Raw genomic sequence first — 22,306 nt, forward strand, 5'->3', positions numbered from 1 at the left:
GTGATGAGGACATTCGTCATTGCTCGGAAGTGCCTTAGGTTGAAAAATTTTCCATCCAGTCGGGACTTGATTTCCACGCCACCGGATTAATAGCGGCTCGGAATAGAAAAGCCGTTTGGGTGGGGGGTGGGGGGCGGTGGTGGGGGGTTTGGCTTACAAGGTTAGCAGGAGCTAAAACATGAAGAATCCCTGTCTCCAGTGACATGTGGAGATGAGGAGCTGAGAAGTTAGTTCAAACGATTAGCTGAAACGCCTTCCCTTTTGCCTTAGCTTATCCTTTACTTTCCTCTGCATCCCCCACCCCCCGCCCCCCACCCATCTCCCACACGCGCTCTGCAATCCTCATGTTGGATGTACTGGAGAATGAGCAGTTTAATGCATGCTAAGGCAGTTTTCCTTCTTCCCTTTGAGGTTTAATCCCTTTATGCTTATCCTGATACATAAGGGAAGTGTTAATGTCATCCCTGAAATGTGCGGTAGATTGTGTATTTGCTACTTTACTGCAGGAGTTTGAAATATACTATTCAGATACAGATTAAGGACTACATATATATATATATCCATAATCCCTTTCCTCCGACATATCTCTTTGCTGACAGCTCATTGCAACATTGCGAAGTCTACTTTTGTGTACGACACTGTGTTGAACGTGAGCAGTCAATAAAGGGCTTAACTCAAAGATATTTTCTCAAATTTGCAAACCCCCACGAAATTTCTGAAAGAACAGATTCCGATCCATGCGAACTGAAGCTGTCACAACTCTTTGATGGTACATTTGCAGAGGAAAAACGAAAAAAAGCCCACAAGCAGATATCAGAACCGAAATACATCCTGTCGTCCCCGGAGAAAGCAAAACAAGGCTCGTGGGCAACCTACAGCGATGGCACGTACACTCACTGATTAATTACCAGAATATGCATTGGAGGAGAAAAGTTTTAGACACCAGTGGATTTACACGGCGCTACTCGAAAAGAATGTAATTTCTCCCGGAGTCCTGGCCAATAATCCCCCAAGATAAAATGAATCATTTGCCTTGTGCCTTGAGATGTCCTCCCGACGTGAAAGGATCTATACCAATGTAATGTAGTATTGTATTGTATTGCGGCTGATTGTGGGACCTTGCTGTGTGCCAACTTATTATTGTTATTATTTTTTTGAAGGGATTATTAACCCCAGGAAAAGCGATCCGCCAATTGATTAACAATTGGTTTCCTACTTACTGCAAGAGGCGCGTGGAGTAAGGAAACTTGCCCAACATTTTGCCCTGCCAAGGAAGTGAACCCAGGTCTCTCCCTTGCGAGGTGAGTGCTCTAACCACTGACCTACAGGACTCAGTTTTTGAGTCGTTCGAATTGTTCTAATTTCTTCGTATTCGTATCTGTCCTCCTTTCTCAGCTCCCCTATCCCGCCACTCCCCAGCTCCCACCTGCCTATCTGAACTGCTTTGAGACCTCCTCCCAACCTGAAAGGCGCTGAATAAATGTAAGATTGTTGTTTCTAAAGATTCCCGAGTCCAAATGACCTGAGGTACTGTACCATTGACCGAGCCAGATGGCATCTAATCTTTAAGGGTTACCATGATTATCGGTTGCTATGGCAGTGTGCACTGCTCCATGCCTCATAGCTACCGAGTCATCAGATTCTTAGATTGATTTTGTTCCACGACCCGGCCCAAGACACTATGGGAAACACAAATTGTAAATGGATAAAGGACAGCTTTCTCGTAGGAGGTGCGTTTTCCAAACAGCTGAGTTTAAACACATCACGTGGCAATTCACAAGAGTTAAACAAGTGGAGATTTGCTCACTCTCCAGTATACATAATACCAGTTTTCCGCAGTACAAAGTGAATACAACTGAAGCCTACGTCAGACCCACTCTCCTGCTACATCCTAGTTTTTGACTCACCACTTCATTCACTCCCTCTGTATTAGAAAGAATGCCCTTCCGTACTGGAAGTGAATTGAAGGGATACTGTATTAATATTTTCATACATTTCCGTATGAAGCCTTATCGTCCTCGATCCTCTCTTGATTATCATTTTATTTTATATTTGTGTTCAATAGATGTTTCGTGAGCGAGTTACGTGAATATTGATTTACTGAGGGGGTGGGGGGAGGGTGGAAGAAAAGAAAAAAGCAATTGAACATTTTAATTGAAGATGAGCTGAAGGTACGAATCTGTTAGATTCAAAGGAATTCAGTTCAAGCCAATGATAGCAAACTGCGTAATGCCTTTGCAACGTCAGCCTTGCTATTTGAGGAGCAACAACTCACAGTTTTCTTGATGGGAACAGGAGAAATCAAATCGTCTTAACCTCATAAAGACAGTCTCAATTGCCAATTATACAGTAGACTGGGAACCTGACGCGCTCTCTTGAGATGTTCTCCCGACGTGAAAGACACTATCAAAATGTCATTTGTTATTGTTAATTTGTTGTTGTATTTTAATGTCTTTTTGAGAGTAAAAAAAACGACAACAAGTTACATCTGTACAGCACCTTTCACATCGGGAGGACGTCCCAAGGTGCTGGACAGTCGGGGATTTGGACCCGAGCTGGCGGAGGGGGTGGGGGGGTATTGGGGTCAGGAGTGGTGGGCAGGGAGGGTAGGGGTAGGAGAGTGCTTGAAAGTGAAGAAATCTACACAGTACCACACAGGGACTTTGAGCTGACAGTCTGGGTTGACACAATGGTTGGGGAACGCTGCATGGGCGGAGATTTCATCCTTCGTTAAACTGAGGTCCCGTCCTGCCTATCCAGGTGGATCCAAAAGGTACAGACCATTCAGAGTCCTGCAGCCCGTGTCCTTTCCCGCTAAGCTAAGCTCAGCGAGCCTATCGGGCCCCCATCCCCGCCGGCTTTCACTTGCTCCACATCCCCCAGAGGATTGAGTTCAAGATCCTCGTCCTCTCTTTTAAATCTCTCTGCCGTCTTGCCCCACTCTAGCTCCACGACCTTCGGATAAGGAAGTTCCTCCCTCAGGCCATCCCAGGCAATCTCGCCCTTCCAGAACACACGCTACGGTCATGGCATCAAATGGCCTCGTTTTTAAAACGCCTTCCGTGTTGTTGCCATTCATTTGCAGGAGTGAATTTATTTTTGTGTCTTCCAGGACACGATGGTTTCTAGCGGGGGTGGTGATGAACAGAAGAATGGTATTAATGTGTTGTCAGAACATGGACTTATTAATACTTTGGGTGAGCATTGCTCAGCATCAATCCAGCCCTATGGCCATGACGTGTAAGTGTATCAGATTGTCCGTACAAGCTCTCGCTTACGTTACATGTTTTGTTTTTGAGGGGGGATAAATCTTCGTGGTTGTAATGATTTGCCACGTGGGAAAACGGAACATCTTTGACCTTCGGGCAGTCAGCACGAGTGTGAGACGTTCTCGGATCGGTTGCCGTTGCCTCAGTTCAGCCCTGCAACTCGACCTCAGAAGATCTCCCCCAAACGCACTCCCGCAAATGTCCTGTCCCTCTTTCCCACACGATCCCACGTCGCCGAGTGAGATTGGGCCCAAACCAGTGCCTTTGGTCGCGAAATATCGCTTGCGTGTTCACCAGCGCTCCGAGATGCTATCCCGCGGGAAGGGGGCAGTGGAGTCCTGTGGCGTACTGGTTAGCGGGCTCTCCTCGCAAGCAAGAGGACCCGGATTCATTTCCCGGCCAGGGTGAAACCTTTGGCAATTTTCCTTACTCCACACGCCTCTGTTCACCGAGCAGCAGTGAATAGGAACCCGGTTGTTAAGTCGATTGGCGGATCGCTTTCCTGGGTAATAATCCCTTCAAAATAAACAAATAATCAGAATAATAATTTGGTCGCTCAATCCACGGCTGTTTGCGTGGGGACGCTGCTGTGCGCAATTGGCTGCCGCGTTTCGCCCACAAAATACACAGTCAATTCGCTTTCCAGTATATCCTGTGAAGTCGCTGGAACGTCTCAACGATGTGATAAGGCATTAAATCAAATGCAAGGATTATTATGATTATATAAATGCAATTATTGTTGAGGATGTAGTGTACAGTGGCACAAAAACACTGAGGCGTAACACCAAATAAAGGACCAAATGTGCTCTCTGCCTCAGTTACTATATATAGTCACACGAGTGCCGAGGTGTTAAGAAAAAACAGTTGCGTCGATTTGAATCATGACTTCCCCAAGGCAATAGCTGAGAGAGGCTGTCCTGATTGTGATCCCAGCAGGTCCAGATCACTTGCACAACTTCCTCAAGGCTGGGTCTGCCAATCGCCAGAAAAATAATTCAATTTGGAATGCTCCTCTCTTTCCAGATATTTTGTAGAGCAGAGATTTTATACACTTTGTTCCAATCGATTCCTTCTAATTCATGAATTGCATTTAAGTGCCTTCAATCTACCCGGTTTTAGCTGGATAGACTCCAGCAATTACCCCAACTCAAGCTCTTGGGCCCCCAAGGCTTGGCTCTTGCCAGCGGATTAGGTAAAGCGGGAGGCGTCCCTCCAGGGAGAGAGAGAGAGAGAGAGAGCGCATTTCATTTCCAGCAATCTATCTCTGGGATTTCCACGTGTAAGTGGGATGCGTGGAATTCTCAGTTTGGTTTGGATCCTCTTAAGCAGGGTGAAGAGTTTCCGCGTGTGTCAGACACCCGGCTGATCAAAACAAAAAGAGAATTTAGGAGGAACTACTTGACGCAGGGGGAAGTGAGACTGTGGAACTCGCTGTCTGAAGCAGTGGTTCAATCATATGGTGTAGATACATTCAAAAGAAAGCTCGACCTTCACATGAGGGAGAGAGGAATAGAAGAGTTTGGGAGGGAGTGAAGGAATGGGTGAAGACTCAGGCGGAGTATAAACACTGGTACTGACTGGTTTGAGCCGAGTGGCCTGTTTCCGTTCCGTGCTGTACATTCTTTGTGAATCTTTGATACATCTGCACACAGAAATTCCTGTGACTCGGGGAATCAAATAAATCAAACAGTTTGCTTATTCTGTATCTGTATAATTTGTGCTGCTAATTATTATTTTTTACAAGATGATACTTGCTTTCCTACGGGCCCAGTTCAAGTGTTCAAGGAGCTGCCGCAAATATATGCCAGAGAGACACTTATTTCACTGCGCATTTCCTTACAGATTCAAAGGTGTGTATCTGTGTGTCAGCTTGAGTCAGTTCCTAACACTCTTGCCTCTAAGTTCAGAGGTGGTGGGCTCCATCACCACGTGGGGACTTCACAGTCTGAGCTGACACTCGAACCCAGTGCTGGGGGTAGGTTTTATTGTCAGAGGTGCAGTCCTTCGGATCAGACGCCCGCTCTATCCATTGAGGTGGACGTTAAAGATTCCATGGCACTGCTCGGAAAGAGAAGGGAGTTTCTCCTGGTGTCCTGGGTCGCAACCCCCCAAATAATACCAATTATTTATTTTGTGGGTTGTTTGTGGCTTGCGCAATTGGGCGACTGTATTCGAATACAAATACGCAGTCCGTCCACTTCGCAATACGTCCCGTGAAGCGCTTCGAGATGTCCTCCCAGTATGAAAGGCACTGAACCGAATGCAAGGATTGCCATTATTATCATTAGTGTGGGTTCAGTTTTCTCGTAGACGTTTAGGACATGAACCTCAGCCACACTTGAAGCAGTGGGCACACTTATAAATGTGTCCCTTGTCGTGCATTTAACAAGTCCGCTCGCAGTGGATGATGATTGGAACTTGGCACTTATGAATCACCCGATTTAGGTTTGCTTCGCTGCGAACGTGCGTGTGGTCGCATGCTACATCGTGTGCGATCGGAGCATCCAGGGCAACGACAAAGAAACAGGCTTGAAAAGACTTGAGGAGCCTAGCCTTTGTCCAGTGCACAGAGCACGTCATTTCCTCTTTGTGTGCCACAGGGATTATTCAAGTCCCCCGGGTGAGGAATTAGGGGTGGGGGGAATGGGGGTGTTGGGGGGAATGGTGCCTATTGTTGGGCTTGAAGGAGGCTGGGATAGAAAGGGTGTGTGGTGGGGGTGGGGTGTGTGTGTGTGTGTCATATCTCCCAATGAGAACCCCCATTGACTCGGAGGATACCGCAGGTGGTTGGATGATTTGGAAAGAGCCAAGTTGCTCGTGGCCTAAACCTAATGCTGTTTTAACCGAGGAAAACACGACACGTTTGTCAGACGGTGCAAATTCTGATTTCTGTAGTCGGCGTGAACAGTCGGAACGCATTAGGATGAACGTCACGGTAATAAGTGCTGCGTCCCAGCTGACTGCAGGAATCCCCCTACAGACTGTGCGCAAAGCACCTGTCTCCGAGAGGTCTTTGTCAGGACAAACTTGGCTCTGGAGTGGAAGTAGGTAGCCCAGGCATTACTCCGGGTGGGCTTCAGCCTCGAAGAATGGAGACGTCAGAGCAGGGAACTCTCCAATTTACGTTTCAAGACGGATTGCGCAGCGACTTATCTTACGTGGAGTCCTGTCGCTCCGTGGTTAGGGGTCCTCTCGCAAGCCAGAGGACCTGGGTTCGATTCCCGGCCAGGGCCATTTCAGCATCCTCTCGCTTACTTCCAAATCAATTCGTGCCCAAGCACCTTCCTACCTCTCTGACCTGGTTACACCACCCCCCCACTCCGCTATCCGCCACCTTTTGTCCAGCTGGCTCCAGCCTACTATGAGGCTGTGTTTTCAGCAGGTAACACACCCCAAAACTCTCTGGAACCCTTTGCCCCAATCCCTCCGCCTTGTGCCCCCCCCTCCCCAACCACCACCCGATTTCATCTGAAGATCTTCCTCTTTAACTGTGCACAAGGTCACCTCCTTTCTCTCTCTCTCTCTCGCTCTCTCTCTCTCTCTCTCTCTCCCCCCCAGCTCGGAGCCAAACTCCGTCACTGTTACGCACTTCGCGACACCACTCGCGAGAAGGGCACCGTATGAATGCAAGTTGTTGTTGCGTTTATATAGAGAGCTCAGCTTGTCAGAAGAATACATCAATCGAGAGGGTCTGAGAGATGGGAGTAGAGGATTTTTACTTTACCTTTGGACCAGCTGGTGGATTCTAATGATCTTCCCCAGTCGTGACCTTTCCTTTGAATGATTCACTGATTGAAGTGAAGAGGACGCTGTGTAATGAAGAGCATCACACGTCTGATGCCACAGGTTCAAGCAGTGAAGGTCTGACGTCGAAGGGAAGGCACAAAAACCTCCCCACAAAAATAAGCTGCAGCCTCTGAGCAAAAGTCTGCAGGGATCACATTTTTCACAACGCGCAAAAAAAAAAGGAGAAACGCTGATATAATTTCTGCACAAAAGGCGTCACACCTATATTTTAAATGTTGCGAATATTCTGTGAAGCTCTTGGAGGAGTCCTGGAGGCTTGAAAAAGTGCTATTATCAAATGTAAGGATTATTATTATAATATTATTGTGATGAAGACTTTTTTTTTCATACTCTCTCTTGGAAGCATGTGAGAGACCATCTTGAAGCATGTTGCAAGCGTCCGTACAAAAGACACGAGTCATTGTCAGATAATCGTTTGATTTAGTACAGTGGAGGAAAAGCAAAGACTGAATCATTTCAGGACTAATTTCCTTTGGCAGAAATCAACATATTTATGTGTGTGTGAAATAGAGAGGGATTTCTCTCTAATTCTCTCCGACTTATCACATGTAACACTGAATTCTGCTAATGCGGAACAGCAAAAGCAAGGGGAACAATCTAAAACAAATCTGTCACGGCATTATTTTTTTTGCAATGGGTGGAGAAATGTTGATCTAATTCCTAAAACATTTCAATCCTCGCAATGAATGCATTTCACATTACCCATTTTAATCTGACTTTTTAATTTACGTATGTACGTATGCACGTATGTACACTACATCCCAAATACACGCACACTTACATCGGAGCAATTTTTATACGATTATGTAGAACCATTCACCATATGTAGACAACAACAATAAAAAAACACAAGTTCAATCAAAGTGCAATCAATATTGCTATACAGAGACCTGGAATAATCTGACATGTTTCATTCAGATATCCTGTTTGTTTTTGCGGTAATACCTTGTAAAACCCCAATGGGGGAAAGATTATGTATTTTGATGAATACAAAATAGATTTACTTTTCCAAAGAGTCTTCATTGAAAAAAGAAAATGAGAGAAATGGTGCGTTCACTCAGTGCACAGACACAGTTTATGTTTCTCTCGATCGCTCCAACTTGTCCCCTCCTTGTCCGCCTTCAGACCACATACGAAGACCTCGCTCTCTTTGACCGGGCCTATTGTCAGCTCCCCTCTCTCCCCAGGTGGGTGTCAAGCTACCTGGGTGATGGGTGCTATGTAAATGCAAGTTAATGTTGTTGTAAGACATGACCTATAAGAATCTTTGCAATTATAGGTCAGCCCAGCTCAGCTGGTAATATTCTCACTTCTGGATCAGCTGCTTTTGGGTTCAAATCTCATGTTGGGGGACTTGAGCTCATAGTCACAGTCTCCGCTGTCGCTCTCTTGGGAAGTCCTATGACTTGGTGTACAACGGTAAGATTAAAAGCGAGACATCATTATGGATTTGAAATTGGTTGAAAGGAAGAAAGCAGAGGGGGGCTAAGTCCAAATGGGATAGGTATGAAGTGGGGTGGGAGAGGGGCCAGTTTGAGGGATCTGTGGAATCCGTTGGGGCAGCAAACATCTTATGAATGTGATAGGGCGGATGTGAACGTGGGCTGATGGCTGGCAAATGGATTTCAACACAGATAAGTGCATAGGAAGTGCATGAATTCATGGATGAGATAGAACTTGCATAGGGGGAAGCTGAAAGAGACCTCGGAGTGTTAGTTGACTCATCACTCACCATGTCTAGACGGCATTTAACAGTGTGAGGCAGCAACAAATAAGACAAACAGGATGCTGAGCTGTATTGCTAAATTGGTTCATTTGGGATCTAGCTGTACACTGCTCTTACCAGCACCTTGGGACGTCCTCCCGATGTGAAAGGCGCTATACAAATGTAATTTTGTTGTTGTTGTTGGTCAGGTCACACTTGGAGTAGTAATAATAATAATAATAATCCTTGCATTTAGTATAGCGCCTTATCACGTCTTCGAGACGTCTCAAAGTGCTTCACAGAATATACTGTAAAGTGAATTGACTGTATATTTCATGGGCGAAACGTGGCAGCCAATTGCACACAGCAGCGTCCCACAAACAGCCGTGGATTGAATTGGATCCAATACATTGAAGACACCGATTTATTATTGTTATTATGTTTTCTTAAGGAATTATTACTCCGGAAAAACAAGGTTCTTGCCAAACTGCACCTAATCCTCTCCAGAATTAGGCAAGGGGGATGCATCACATTCAGGGAGTGAGTGTACATTTAAAAAATAGAGGGATTAGGGGATATGGGGACAGGGCAGTTAATTGGAGTTAGGTCTGAAGATCAGCCATGATCTTATCGAATGGCGGGGCACAGGCTTGAGGGGCCGAATGGCCTACTCCCGCTCCTAATTCTTAAGTTCTCATGTTCTTATTCCATTCCAATACATTTCTCTGGAATTTCCATGTGTAGATAGGATGCGAGGAACTCTCCGTTTGGTTTAGACACTTTTTACAAGTTTCTGCGTGTGTCAGACACCTGGCTGACCCCCGAAAAATTGCGAAGCCTACGTATAAGTGTTTTCTATGACAACCCTCTTGGCATCATTTGTTCCATTTATGTGAATGTGTCAGAATTGCCTAAACTATCACTGGGTGATGAATTGATTCCCACGCCACATTATCTCGCTAAAATCATGTTTCAATCTTTTGATCGATTTCTTTTTTTTCCCCCCCAGATGCATAATTCTTTTTTGGTGAATTAATGCTGTGTGAGTATTGGTATAAACAAGATTACATGACAGCTACCTTGACAGAAGAAGATAAAAGGAGGAAAAAAGTACAGCTGAGAAATGGAGATTGTCAGAGATGCCATTCTTTAGATGAGATGTTAAACCGAGGTTCTGTCTGTCTGTTTGGTTTGAACATTAAAGATTCTGTGGCAATTTTCAAAGAGAGGAAGGCGTTTCACCCGGTGTCCTGGCCAACAATTTCCCAAATAAAATCGGTTATTTCCTTCATGACTGTTTGTGGGACATTGCTGTGTGCAAATTGGCTGCCAAGTTTGCCTACCAAAATACAGTCACTACACTTTACATTAATCCCGTGAAGTGCTTCAAGACATTCTCCTGACATGAAGGGTGCTAGACCAAAGGCAAAGATTATTATTATTATTTTCATCTTTTATATAGGAGAATGAGTGGGAAACTGAGCCATTTGGGGATGTGAGGGGGGGAAGAAGGCGTCTGAAAGTACAGCTTGAAAGAAGCCTGCGTTGAGGGAGCGGAGTGAGTTGGAGGTTATAATAATAAATAGTATAATAATATATAATGTAAAATAATAATAACATAATATACAATAATCCTTGAATTTGATATAGCGCTTTTCATGTCTTCTCGACGTCTCAAAGCGCTTCACAGAATAGACTGTAAAGTAAATTGACTGTATATTTGTGGGCGAACGCGGCAGTCAATTGCGCACAGCAGCGTCCCACAAACAGTCGTGGATTGAAAATGACCAACTTATTATTGTTTTGTTTTTTGGAGGGATTATTATTGGGCGTGTGGAGTAAGGAAACTTGCCCAAGGTTTCGCCGGGTCTGGAATTGAACCCAGGTGTCTCGCTTGCAAGGCGAGTGCTCTAACCACTGAGCTACAGGTCTCCACAAATGCAAGGATTATTATTATTGGAAGATATATACGGCAGCTAATCTATACACAGCAATGTCCCACAAACAGCCATGGACAGAATGTTACCTGGGGGATTGTTGGCCAGGACACCAGGAGAAACTCCCTTCTCTTTTCAAATAGTGACATGGAATCACCTGAACTGACAGATTTGGTTTAACTTTGCATCTGAACGACAGCTCCAATAGGGTCCAATACTGCAATGGAGTGTCAGCCTGGGCAAGGAGCAAGTCCGAGTAGTAATGAGTACTGAATAATAATCCTTGCAATTTGATAAGGCGCTTATCACGTCTTCGAGACGTCTCAAAGCGCTTCACAGAACATACTGTAAAGTGAATTCACTGTATATTTGTGGGCGAAACACGGCAGCCAATTGCGCACAGCAGCGTCCCCACAAACAGCCGTGGGGTTGAAGCGACCAATCTATTGTTGTTTTATTTTTCTTGAGGGATCATTAGCGGGCGTGTGGAGTAAGGAAACTTACTCCACGGTTTCGCCCTGTCGGGAATCGAACCCAGGTCTCTCGCTTGCGAGGCAAGCACTCTAAACCGCTGAGCTACAGGACTCCAGTAGTGTGGAGTCTATCTATGTTGAGCGTTTAAGATTCCAATTGAAACTTCTAAGGAGAAAGAAGTAAATATTACAGAGCTCCAATTATTGTAGAAACAGCGATGATTTTTCTTTGTCATCAACACCGGAAAATGACGGCCCACAAAGCTTTAAGAACAAATCGATGCTTTGAGCAACACAAAACATTACGTTTTACAATCCAGTATTTTTTTTTTGCACAAAAGATCATGGATTCCGCCATTTATGGATCAAACTGGGCCCTACGATGTTGTGCTTCCTTTTGTCGATTCTTTCCAAATATTCAATTTGTTTCAACAGATCAAGTAATTGCTTCTTTTTTCAACAAAAAAAGACTATCGTCGTCTGGGGATGCAAACCTTACTGTGATTTTTTTTTCCCAGTCAAGCATAAGACAAGCGGACATGAGAGACCTTGATTCTGGTGAATATTCAGGGTTTATCCAATTTTAGGAACTTTCAGCAAACATAGGTTTAGACTACAACAGTAGTCTGTGTGGAAGAGGATGAGGAAGTCACTTACAGGATCACCAGGGAGATGACAGAGGAAAAGCATTACATGTTAAAAGAAAAATGCGAGAAGAGGAAATGAAGAGTCATAATGCTCACAAACAAAGATCGGGTAAAAAAAAAAAGGCCCTTCAGCTCGTTTTCTCTCACAAAATACACAGTCAGTTAATTTTACGGTATATCCTGTGAAGCGCTTTGTGACGTCTCGGCGATACGAAAGGCGCAATATCAAATGCAAGGATTATTAGTGTTATTTTTGATCTGATCCTTTGGGTTATCAATCCTGTCACCTTCGACATCAAGTTCTTTCTTAAATGCGCCCAGTGTCCTGGTCCCTACCACCTTCCCGGTAACCTTTACCTGCAGCAAGATTACTCTCTGTGCAAAGGAAACCTTTTGGGTAAATTTTAATGTGCTCAATGGCAATGCAGTTCATAATTAAAGGGCATTTGAGATGAAAAAAGTGAGAGTCAAATAGGAAGTTATCATCCAACAGAGCTAATCAAGTACTGTACTAAGGTATACCTTGAGGGTATTTAAATGTGAGTCAAAACAGATGATTATAGCCTTGTATAAATCATCTGGGGAGATTGAATTTGGAATATATTGGCAGTTTTTAGGCACCCGACTGTCAAAAATGTTTTGATGTGTCAAGCCTCAAGCAAATCCTCCCCTCCCATGGAGCAGTGGCCGTAAGCACTGGACTTCCCAGATATTAAAGTAATTAATGCCCTATCAATTTTCACCCCATAATATAAGCCTTGCATGCGATACAGCACCTTATTATGTCAGCATCAAGTCTCAAATAGCTTCACAAGATTTTTGCTGTAATACGTATTTTGTAGGCAAACAATGTTCCACAGACTGCCACGGACCGAGTGGCCACTTTTTAATTGTGGAGACTGTTTGCCGGGACACCGGGAAAATCACCTTTCTCTTTCCGAATGGTGCCCGTGGGATCTTTAATATACACCCGAGCAGACAGATGGCTCGTCGGTTTAGTGTCTCGTTTGAAGGATGGTACTTCTGACCACGCAGTTTCCCCAGGATTGTACTAGAACATCAGCTTATACTACACTGTTAGCTCAAAGTCCTGACATACGGTTTGAACCATTGCCTTTTGACTCAGACACACGTGACTCAGCTCCCAGCTGAACCAGGTTGACATAATGATAATAATAATCATAATAATGATGATAATTATCCTTGCATTTGATATAGCGCCTTATCACGTCTTCGAGACGTCTCAAAGCGCTTTCTACGATATATTGTAAAGTGAATCGGCTGTATATTTTGTGGGCGAAACGCGGCAGCCAATTGCGCACAGCAGCGACCCACAAGCAGTCGTGGATCGAAGTGACAAATTTATTATTTTTTATTTGTTTTGAAGGAATTGTTACCCCCGGAAAAGTGATCCGCCAATTAACTAACAGCCGGGTTCCTACTTATTGCTAGGTAAACAGAGGCGTGTGGAGTAAGGAAACTTGACCAACGTTTTGCCCCTCTGGGAATCAAACCCAGGTCTCTCTCTTGCGAGGCGAGTGCTCTAACCACTGAGCTACAGGACTCCACGCATGTGAAGAAAACAACAACTTCTTGCATTTATACAGCAGATAAGTCGGAAGGGCAAGGGAGGTGACCTAAGACACGGTTGAAGAGAAAAGTCTTTGTGTGTGATTTAAAGATGGCCAAAGAGGGGGCAAGACAGAGGGATTGAGGTGAGGAATTCCAGAGATTTGGGGCGTAGAGGCTGAAAAAACGGCTGCTAATTGTGGAGTGGAGGGGACAAGAGATGTGCAGAAGACCCAATAAAGAACTAGATGAATGGGATGGATGGCAGGTTAGATTAAACAGAGCGCAGATAAGAAGACTGTGTGGCAACGTAATAGTTTCTGTGATACTGGCCAAACAATCCTAAAATGGGTTTATAAGGACAGATAAATATTTTAGAGGTTTTTTAAATTTATTTTTGAAGATGGGGGAAAAGATTTGCAGAACCTTGCAGAATAAATAGGTTGATGGATATGATGAGTGAAAAGCACTTTCTTTCTTTCGCATTTTCTTGTGTCCTTGCACGAGATCTTGAAAGGCTACTGATTTCTGTCAAGCGCTGCTCATTACTCATTGGTATACATCATCTAAATGTAGATTCCTTTGCAGTTATCTCACCAAATTCCCCTCAGATGTAAGAAGTCATGTTGTGTGCGTCAGCCTTGCTCATTTGGCAGCACTCCTGCCTCTCGGGCAGAAGATTGTGAGTCCAAGTTGGGACCTGGAACTCACATAGTCTAAGATGAAACTCCAACACAGTGCTCGGGACTACTGCATCGTTGGAGAGGTCATCCTTTAGATGCAATGTTAACCCAGGCCTGTTTTCCTGCTCAGGTGGATGCTAAAGATCCCATGGCACTATTTTAAAAGAGAAGGAAGTTTCTCTCTCCCGGTGTCCTGGCCAACAATCCCCCAAACAAAACTCACTCCATGGCTGTTCGTGGGACATTGCTGTGCAGAAATTGGCTGCCGCCTTTGTCCACAAAACACACAGTCACTGCACTGCTCTGCAGTAATATCCCGTGAAGGTATCCAGGACATTCTCCTGACATAAAGGCCAATGCACACTCTCGGGTCCCCAAGCCCAGATTCGTGCCAAACTGCGTTTAATATTTTCCGGAATTAAGCAAACGGGATGCATCCCTCCAGGGAGAGAGTGTGCATTCCATGTGTAGGTGGGATGCATGGAAATTCCTGTTGGGTTTGACTACTCTTAAGCGTGGCGATGGGTTTCCTCATGTGTGAGACACCCGGCTGACCAAACCAAAATATATCAAACGTAAGGATTATTTATTATTTTATTGTTGTTATTATTTACTTACAACAGATAAATCTTTCATGCAAAGATTCGAAGCAAAAATGGATGACATTCCCAAGTCCGAGGAGGGCTCTTGCCACAACCTATCTCAGAGAAACAAATGAGGTTGACTTTCTTTTACTGTAACTAATACCACGCACATTGGAAACATAAGGCAAGGAATTGTTTCATCCACGGTTACCCTTCAACCAGGTCCGTTTTCTAATCAACCATCTGTACATTCAGCAGAAACAGCTGTGTGCCTGGTACACAAGCAAATAAACAGAAAAAGCAAAATAAAAATATTTTAAGATCTTGTGCAGCTTTGTTTGACGGTTTGGGAATTTGTTCGTCTCGCACAACTAAGATTTCGACGTTTCACACCAAACGAGATCCTCAAATGCTATCGAACGACTAGAAAATCAGAACAATCTGGGCCATGGAATTGGGATTTGCCCACAAGAACATCCATACAGTTGTGATTTGTTTGCCCTTTGCGACGTGCAAAGTTTCCACTCTCGATACAATACAATACGATACTAAATTGATGCTAGAAAGCGGTCCCAGGTTGGAGGTGCAGGAGAGTCTGTGGTGGGTTAGGACGCAATTGGATTTATCCGCAATCTGACCTTGTTGTTGAATGTCTTTCTGAATTCACAGCCTGAGGTCCGATGCGAACAATGGCCACTTAGGAGATCGACCGAGTGCCAGTGAAGCCAACAGAAGGGAAATCAAATAAGGTCCCCTCATGAGAGGAGAGAAAATTGGCCGACAAAGCCCATTTCTCCCCACAACTGAACAGTCAGAGTTCGTCTACCAGTTGATTCAGATGAACTCACTCGTTGATTCTCACGCTGCCTGATAGAAACTGCTCGACCTTTCCTCTCGTGACTGCTGTAACGCCACACAGCCAAACTCCGAGATTCCCCTCGCGAGGGAACGAGTTGCCAAATCTTCGTCGCGCCACTCCACTGGCGCAGTGACAGTGCCCTTCCCCACCATCCGACGACGCACTAATCTCTTAATTAAGTGAATGAAGTGCCAACTGTAAGCAACCGTGTGGCACTCTGTGATACAGCCTGGTCTTGCTTTTCACCCTCGGGAAGATGAGGAACGAACCGATTAATTGAGAGAGCCATACAATTAATTGTATTGTGTTGTATCAGACCAAACTCTGATCCTCTGCCATTGCTGATGATAATAATAATAATAATAACCCTCGCATTTGATATAGAGCCTTATCACATCTTCAGAGCGCTTCACAGAACATACCGTAAAGTGTAGTGACCGTATTTCAATAATATTCCTTTCATTTGATACAGCGCTTTTTCACATCTTCGAGACGTCTCAAAGCGCTTCACAGAATAGGCTGTGAAGTGAATTGACTGTATATTTGCGGGAGAAATGCGGCAGCCGATTGCGCACGGCAGCGTCCCCGCAAACAGTCGATACTCTCCATCAGGAGTCACTGGAATGAAGATTAGGTGAGGCGCACCTGGTGATATTTTGCTCCGCTGCAGCTACGTTGCGCTGAAAACCAGCTGCGTGTTAACATCAGCTAATCTGCCATAAACTGCCGTAACCTTCCCTTCCGAACATTCTGTTCACATTAAATTGGCTTCGGTTTAGTTCATTTGACAAATTAAAACTCGCTGTCGCTGAACTCGGCCCTAGAAATCCCCCGCCCCAAAATCTCAGCTTGTTTTAAGCTTACAACCCTTTTACACGCACCATCCTACCACAAATTCTGTGGCGTTCCCCTTTTTTTTAGAAAAAAACAAAATATGCACATCCACTGCACTAGGTGGCAGTTTAATCTACAAGTTAACGCAGCGTGGGTTCCTTTTAATAGAACAGCAATGCGTCCATTATAATCCATTCTTTCCAATTAATTTGCTCATTTCCACATTATCCTCCTCCGTCATTGCTTTTAAAAAAGAAGAGGAACCGTTCTCTTGCTGTTAGAGGATAATCCTGATTTCCCTTGGATGTTTTCAATAGCACGAGGTGATAGAAATTTACAGCGCAGAAGGAGACAATTCAGCCCATTGTCTAGACTCGGCGAAAGAGCTATCGATTATCTTGCCTTCCGCCCCCCCCCACAACCTCTTTTTCTATCGTTTCTTTTTACTGTACCTCCGATATATGCGACTCCCTACTTAAAATAATAACAAGAATTATCTTCCCTGTGTTTGATAACCACGTCGTTGAGACGTCTCAAAGTGCTTCACGGAATGTGCTGTAAAGTGGGTTGACTGTGTATTCCGTGGGCTAATGGTGGCACCAAACTGCGTACAGCTAACGTGGATTTTTTTTATTCAACAACCCTCCGTATAAAAATAATCCTCCGAACCTTTCCCTTTGCTCTTTTGGAAATGACCTTACATCCGTGCCCACCCTTTACTGACTCGTTCCCTCCTCGCTGTATCAAAACTCCTCGTGGTTTTATACAACTCTATCAAGTCTCCTCTACCCCACCCCTCCCACTCCCACCAAGGGATTTGGACAAACTGGAGGGCGGGGAGGGTAGGGGTAGGAGGGCGAACAAAGGCGCGGTCGAAGAAGAAGGTCTTGAGACGGGCTTTGAAGGAGGCGAGGGAGGGAACGGGGCAAAGGGCCTGTGGGATGGGGTTCCCAGAGGATGGGGGCAGAGACCGCCAATGTATAGGATAAACTATTTTGAGTACAGTGTCTTAAATGAGTCCTTGTCTCAACCACCTAATCCACCTACTGTTATCCCCTGTGTGTAAAGTGCCCTTCACAATCCCGCAATATTTCCTCTTGTCTTACGAATACACCTTTGTTACCCTTTTACAGCCATATATTATCTTTTCTCTCCAAACACAGATACAGTCCCCTCCCTCTCTCAGTGACATTTCTTTGGCCGGACACACAGGGAAACACCTCACCACTTCAGTGAATCCAAAACCCAACTACCGAGAGTTTCCACTCGCGCGTGGAAATGTCCCTGTGTCTGGAATATAATAATAATAATCTTTGCCTTTGATACAGCGCCTCATCGCGTCTTCGAGACGTCTCAAAGCGCCTCACAGGATATACTGTGAAGCGAATTGACTGCGCATTTTGTGGGCGAAACGCGGCAGCCGATTGCGCACAGCAGCGTCCCCGCAAACAGACGTGGATTGAAGTGACCGAATTCTTATTTATTTTTAGGGATTATTATCCCCAGAAAAGCGTTCAGCCAATCGACTAACAACCGGGTTCCTACTCACTGCTCGGTAAACAGAGGCGTGCGGAGTGAGGAACCTTGCCCAACATTTCGCCCTGCCCGGGAATCGAACCCACTTGCGAGGCGAGTGCTCTAACCACTGAGCTACAGGACACCACGGGAACGGAGTGCAAGATCTCTCCCTCGAGGGGCACACCCCACCCTCCTCACCTACCCTCAGGAAGTCTAAGGCGCAGGAAGTCTAAGACGCTTAAGGTCTACTGGCGTGACTGCTGCCGACAGAAAAACGGGAACAGGAAGAGGCCATTCAGCCCATCAAACCTGGTTCCGCCAGATATTTTATTAATAATAATAATCCTTGCAATCCTTGCGCCTTATCACGTCGGAAGGAGGGACTGTTGGCCAGGACACCTTCTCTTTTCAAATAGCGCCATGGGACCTCTACCTACCTGAACAGGCAGACAGGGCCTCGGTTTAACGTCTCATCCGAAGGACAGGTTAATCCCGATGCCCCGCCTTTTTGCTGCAGCGCCTATACCCATCTACCACGCAAGTATCTGTCCTTCTCTCTTTCAAACATCTCTCTCGATTCCATCTCTACGGCTTTCTGGGGTAGAGCGTTCCACAATTTTGTCTTAAGCCTTTGTGCGAAGGGTTACTCTCTCGCGTACGTGTGTCAACCCGACCCAGCGGGAGCACTCCCCCCTCTGAATCGGAAGCTTGCGGGTTCAAGCCCCACGTCAGGAACTGGAATCACATCGTCGACGCTGATGTTCCAATAATAATAATAATAATCCTTGCATTTGATATAGCGCTTTTCACGTCGGGAGGACGTCACAAAGCGTTTCACAGAACACACTGTAAAGTGAATCGACTGCATATTTGTGGGCGAACGCGGCAGCCAATTGCGCACAGCAATGTCCCACAAACAGTCGTGGATTTAAAATGACCAATTTATTATTGTTTTTGGTTTTGGAGGGATTATTATTAGGCTCTGTGTGGAGTAAGGAAACTTGCCCAAGGTTTCGCCCTCTGCCTGGAATTGAACTCGGGTCTCTCACTTGCAAAGCGAGTGCTCTAACCACTGAGCTACAGGACTCCACGATGCGGCGTTGGGGGGTGGCGGGGAGGGGGGGGGGGGGGTTTGCGTTGTCGGGAGGTGTTGAAGATCCTGTGGCATGTTTCTCCCAGAGATAAAAGACAAACGAGAAAAAATCAAATGGGTCCCTTACTCCGTAGCCCGTTTGTGGCACACTGCTGTGCGCAGTTGGCTGCCGCATTTTGCCCACACAATATACAGTCACTACACTTCACAGTATATCTTGTGAAGCGCTTTGAGACGTCTCGATAACGTGAGAAGGCGCTGTATTAAATGTAAGGATTGTTACTACATCTATATACATATGTTGCTCCTCTGTCTCCCCCACAGACAGTCTCGTACATATCATTCCACGCACAAAATACGCAGTCAATCCGCTTTACGCTGTATCCTGCGAAGCACTTTGAGAGATGTCCTGACAACACAATGAGGCGCTGTGTCGAAATCAAGGATTATTATTAATATATTCTTCTTCTGTCTCACCCACGCAGTCTCTCACAGACATTGCTCCTCTCTATCTCAAACACAGGAGTCCTGTAGCGCGGCGGTTAGAGCACTCGCCTCGCCAAGCGAGAGGACCTGGGTGCGATTCCCGGGCAGGTAATAATAATTCGGTCACTTCAATCCACGGCTGTTTGTGGGGGGGTGACGCTGCTGTGCGCAATTGGCTGCCGCGTTTCGCCCGCGAAATATACAGTCGATTCACTTTACGATGTATCGTACAAAGCGCTTTGAGACGTCTCGACGACGTGATAAGGCGCTGTATCGAATGCAAGGATTATTATTATTATTATTGTTACTGCAATGTATGTGTCTCGGGCTCCTGCTCGCTCGCTCTCTCTAGTGACCGGACACGTGCCACGCTCTCTCTCTCTCTCTCTCACTGTGCACACGCTGGCCACAGACTGGCAAGAACTCGCGGGCATGAGCTGTGGCTGTACCACTGAGCTCCTCTCTGTCCGTCTGTCTGTCTGTCTGTCTGTCTGTCTGTCTGTCTGTCTGTCACAGATACAGGCACTGAGCTCCTCTCTGTCTGTCTGTTTGTCTCACACACACACAGACACAGGCACTGAGCTCTCTCTCACACACAGGCACTGAGCTCTCTCTATCTCTCTCTCTCACACACACACACAGGCACTGAGCTCTCTCTCTCTCTCACACAGACACAGGCACTGAGCTCTCTCTCTCTCTCACACACAGACACAGGCACTGAGCTCTCTCTCTCTCTCACACACACACAGGCACTGAGCTCTCTCTCTCTCACACAGACACAGAGCTCTCTCACACACACAGACACAGAGCTCTCCCACACACACAGACACTGAGCTCTCTCTCTCTCACACAGACACAGAGCTCTCTCACACACACAGACACAGAGCTCTCTCACACACACAGACACAGAGCTCTCTCACACACACAGACACAGAGCTCTCCCACACACACAGACACTGAGCTCTCTCTCTCTCACACAGACACAGAGCTCTCTCACACACACAGACACTGAGCTCTCTCACACACACAGACACTGAGCTCTCTCTCTCACACACAGACACAGGCACTGAGCTCTCTCTCTCTCTCTCACACACACAGACACAGGCACTGAGCTCTATCTCTCTCTCTCTCACACATACACAGACACTGAGCTCCTGTCTGTCTGTCTGACACACAGACACAGAGCTCTCTCTCTCACACACACAGACACTGAGCTCTCTCTCACACACACACAGACACTGAGCTCTCTCTCACACACACAGACACTGAGCTCTCTCTCTCACACACACAGACACAGAGCTCTCTCTCTCACACACACAGACACTGAGCTCTCTCTCTCACACACACAGACACTGAGCTCTCTCTCTCACACACACAGACACTGAGCTCTCTCTCTCACACACAGACACTGAGCTCTCTCTCTCACACACAGACACTGAGCTCTCTCTCTCACACACAGACACTGAGCTCTCTCTCTCACACACAGACACTGAGCTCTCTCTCTCTCTCTCTCACACACAGACACTGAGCTCTCTCTCACACACAGACACTGAGCTCTCTCTCACACACACAGACACTGAGCTCTCTCTCTCACACACACAGACACTGAGCTCTCTCTCTCACGCACAGACACTGAGCTCTCTCTCTCACACACAGACACTGAGCTCTCTCTCTCACACACACAGACACTGAGCTCTCTCTCTCTCTCTCACACACACACACACAGGCACTGAGCTCTCTCTCTCTCGCTCTCTCACACAGACACTGAGCTCTCTCTCTCTCTCACACACACACACACAGACACTGAGCTCTCTCTCTCTCTCACACACACACACACACTGAGCTCTCTCTCTCTCACACACACACACAGACACTGAGCTCTCTCTCTCTCACACACACACACTGAGCTCTCTCTCACACACACACACAGGCACTGAGCTCTCTCTCTCTCACACACACACACACAGACACTTGGAGCTCTCTCTCACACACACACACACAGAGGCACTGAGCTCTCTCTCTCTTTCTCTCACACACAGACACAGGCACTGAGCTCTCTCTCTCTTTCTCTCACACACAGACACAGGCACTGAGCTCTCTCTCTCTCTCTCACACACACAGGCACTGAGCTCTCTCTCTCTCTCTCACACACACAGACACTGAGCTCTCTCTCTCTTTCTCTCACACACAGACACAGGCACTGAGCTCTCTCTCTCTCTCTCTCACACACACAGACACTGAGCTCTCTCTCTCTTTCTCTCACACACAGACACAGGCACTGAGCTCTCTCTCTCTCTCTCACACACACAGACACTGAGCTTCTGTCTGTCTGTCTGTCTGTCTGACACACAGACACTGAGCTCTCTCTCTCACACACAGACACAGACACTGAGCTCCTGTCTGTCTGTCTGTCTGTCTGTCTGTCTGTCTGTCTGACACACAGACACTGAGCTCTCTCACACACACAGACACTGAGCTCTCTCTCTCACACACACAGACACTGAGCTCTCTCTCACACACACAGACACTGAGCTCTCTCTCTCTCACACACAGACACTGAGCTCTCTCTCTCTCTCACACACACACACACACACACACACACAGGCACTGAGCTCTCTCTCTCACACACACACACACAGGCACTGAGCTCTCTCTCTCACACACACACACACAGGCACTGAGCTCTCTCTCTCACACACACACACACAGGCACTGAGCTCTCTCTCTCTCACACACAGACACTGAGCTCTCTCTCTCTCTCACACACACACACACACACACAGACACTGAGCTCTCTCTCTCTCACACACAGACACTGAGCTCTCTCTCTCTTTCTCTCACA

The sequence above is a fragment of the Callorhinchus milii genome, unplaced genomic scaffold (genome assembly GCF_018977255.1).
Source record: "Callorhinchus milii isolate IMCB2004 unplaced genomic scaffold, IMCB_Cmil_1.0 Scaffold2, whole genome shotgun sequence".
Taxonomy (NCBI): Eukaryota; Metazoa; Chordata; class Chondrichthyes; order Chimaeriformes; family Callorhinchidae; genus Callorhinchus; species Callorhinchus milii.